Source organism: Ictalurus punctatus, chromosome 6 (assembly GCF_001660625.3).
Source record: "Ictalurus punctatus breed USDA103 chromosome 6, Coco_2.0, whole genome shotgun sequence".
Taxonomy (NCBI): Eukaryota; Metazoa; Chordata; class Actinopteri; order Siluriformes; family Ictaluridae; genus Ictalurus; species Ictalurus punctatus.
The window spans coordinates 18,903,887-18,907,120 of record NC_030421.2 but is presented as its reverse complement, the minus strand read 5'-3'; the positions used below and the strand labels follow the sequence as shown (position 1 = coordinate 18,907,120).

At 38.5% G+C, this 3,234-nt stretch overlaps 1 long non-coding RNA gene across 1 annotated transcript; it reads right to left on the bottom strand.

The window, feature by feature from the left end:
- Positions 1-321: 321 nt before the first annotated feature.
- Positions 322-2,194, bottom strand: LOC108266274 (uncharacterized). The gene is made up of 3 exons (XR_001812850.3): positions 1,764-2,194; positions 1,602-1,665; positions 322-680 (listed from the first exon to the last, which is right to left on the bottom strand). It is a non-coding gene; the product is annotated as an uncharacterized LOC108266274 (long non-coding RNA).
- Positions 2,195-3,234: the final 1,040 nt, after the last annotated feature.

Below are 3,234 nucleotides of genomic sequence, written 5' to 3'. Positions count from 1 at the left end.
CAAAATGGTAGCATTTTAACATACTGCATAACAACATACTGTTTGAAATAAATATTGGAGCTAATATTGGAGCCCTACAAGCAGCAGGATCTGTAGGCAGAGGATGCTGAGTATTCAGTGAAAGACTATCCTCACAGCAAGGATTGTGAGAACAAAACTAAAGGAAACATTCCTCCTGTTCTTCAAGCTCTGTGAACAAATTTGGGCTGACTCACTGATGTGGATGAGAAAATTTGTGATGATTCTCTTAGAGTCCACCTTTGATACGTTCGAGTTGAGACCAAGTCCTTAACCAACTGAGTCCGAGTCGAGTCCGGCTGAGTCCAGAAAGTAATTAAATTGAAAAAAGATTTGAAATTGCAATTGTAAACTCAACACTGAGTTGTTAAATTAATATTTTAACCTTCACAAACCAACAGCAACATAAATGTAACAAAAAATACCACCATTACATCTTGCTATTGCCATTTAATATTTTTATTTCATGTCATCAGCACCTCAACTAGTTTCCTCTCAAAAAAGGGTTTCAATAAAAAAAAGGGGATATAGAGATATATGTAGCATTTTTATTATATTACAAGTGTATGAAAATACAAATCAACCTGTTTTATTATTGTATAACACTATATTGTGTCCTCCGGTTTTACTTATTTGATGTGTCTCCTCCACAGTTATATAGGCTGAGAGAGAGAGAGAGAGAGAGAGAGAGAGAGAGAGAGAGAGAGAGAGTACAGAATAGAGTTACATTTAGCAGCAGGTCATAACATGCTTCATGCTTTATTACTACTTTTAATCTCTCTATGAATGACAACAAACTCATTTCTGAACACAGGTTTGTTCTTTAACTTTTTCTCATTTTAATTCCTAAAATGAACCAAAAAAAAAATCCCTCTCAGCAGGGTTTATGATATTTATTGCATTAAATAGTACATTTCACATTTTACATGAAATTCAAGACTGGAATCACCGAATGCTAATGTTTAGTGGTGGGTGATATGACTACAGTCTTATTTCACTATATGATACGTTTTCTCAGTTAGGTCTATCAGTAGTATTCAAGTAAGAAATACTATGGAAATTGAATAAAGCAATTAAATGTAAAATAAAATAAACTTCAGTGTATGACATATACAGCAATTCTTATTAAATTTACTGAAATTATTCAGTCAAATGAGTGAGTGAGTGATTTTCTCCTTGTCTTTTTGTTGTTTGATTAACATTAATGACACAGACAGCAGCAGGTTTACTAGGCTGCTGTCAGTTTAAGACCTAATGCACAAATCCAATATACTGTATTGACACACCTCCGATTTCTTTCCTAACTGTTTACATTCACTTAAGACATAACCGGCTGTGTTTGCATGAACACTAAGACAGCAGTATGGCCGGACATTGTTGTGTCCTGTTATGTGAGATCCCCTCAAACTTCAACTCTTAGAGCCTTCCATGTTTACATGTATCTTTATATTTTATTTAATCTGCAATAGTGATTCAAATTAAATGTAATGAAGGTTAATGTTTTATTTAAAAAACACTACAGTAAAATTACTATGATTTAACTATACTCAAAAAAGTACCAGTACACTGAACCATGTACTCACCTTGTCATGGACTGGAGGAGGTGGATGCAAGTGTAGATAATTTATTGTATGAAGTAAATTTTAGCTAGATAAATAAATACAAATAATGCAAAGACAGGTATGAACTTTCAGAAACATAGATAGACTAGATTTGCTAGTCAGATGTAGCATGAGAGTACTTACCCTCAAAGTTGTAGCTCAAAATATATCATTTGAAGCCCTTCTCCTCCTTACTGTTGGGTGTAACAGCTGATGGCCTCACAATATGATTGACGTCATTCAAGTTAATCTGAAGAAACAGCGAGTGTAATATGTCATTTTCTCCTGCGCCATCTTCACACAGCTATCGCCAATAGCGAAAACGGCTTCCGGCATGACACCAGATGTAACTGAGCTGGTTGAGACAAAACGCGGAAGCGATCATCCATTGAGTCCATTCGGTCCTTGCACGGTGAAGTGGCTTTCTGTGCGCATGTTTCAAGTGTGTGCACACAGAAAGCCCCCTGATCAGGCAGGGAGACATTCATTAATTTCTTGTTATCTTAATTTTATGTTCTTATTCATTTTTTTATCATGTTACACATGTCACAGACTCGACTGTACTCTGAAAAATGTCAGAGTCCAAAATGTCAGAGTCCGTGTCAAATTCGAGTACAAATTTACCCAAGTGCGTGACAAGTCCGAGTTCATTCATAATTGGACTCGGGTCTGGACCAGAGTCCAAGATCAAGTACCCCAACTGTAGATCCTCTTCCATTAATCAGTGACCAAGCTAGAATGACTTCTCTCTCTCTTTTGCTCTCTCTCTCTCTCTCTTGGCAAGCACTTACTTCAACGATTTGGAGGTAATGTTAGAGGATGTGAAATCTCTGGGAACAGCTAAACACAACATTAGGTTGTGTTAGAGCTACAGGCAGGAAAAACTCAAGCAGTAGCTCTCTAAGGATGGCCAGTTAATGACCCTATCCCAAGGGGACCTCAAATTGTTTGCACTGAATCGGTTCTCATTTGAGTCAAGAAATTATTGTTATAGGTTACTTACTAACTGCAAATTAACAAATAATTGAAACTAATTTTAGTTACTTGGAATGTTTAGGTAAGTCATGTCACGGTGGTAAGGATGGATGCAGATGCAGAATGTCAGTTGAAACGTTTTAATGACTTACAAGAACCCAGGACTGGAATAACATGAGACAGAAGGATAAACCAAAACCACGCCAGACAACCCATGCAGTGCAGAACATGACTATTTATACATACGTGCTAATGAGACAAACGTGAATCAGGTGAACCAGACATGTGACTAGGTGCAGTGACTGATGGGAATAGTAGTCTTAATCTTTTTCTGCTATTTTCATGACAGATCCTTCCCTTTAACGCTCGGCTCCCGACACTCGTAATCCGTTCAGGGGGGGGTCCAGGACCCCCAGACGAAATGTCCCTAAGTACTCCAAAGTTCTCATCCCTCGCAGGGCTGGACTGAGGATGCTTGATGTGTTCTCTGAGGTTCAGGTGTGGGGCGGTCTCTTCCGCACCGCAGAGAGATGCCCAACCTGGCTTGAGTGCGGAGCGATGGCTAATGCGTAGCCAGCAGGAGGAACGAAGCTCAAGGCGGAGAATAAGGGAGAAGCGACGTTCACCATGAAGCTAGATG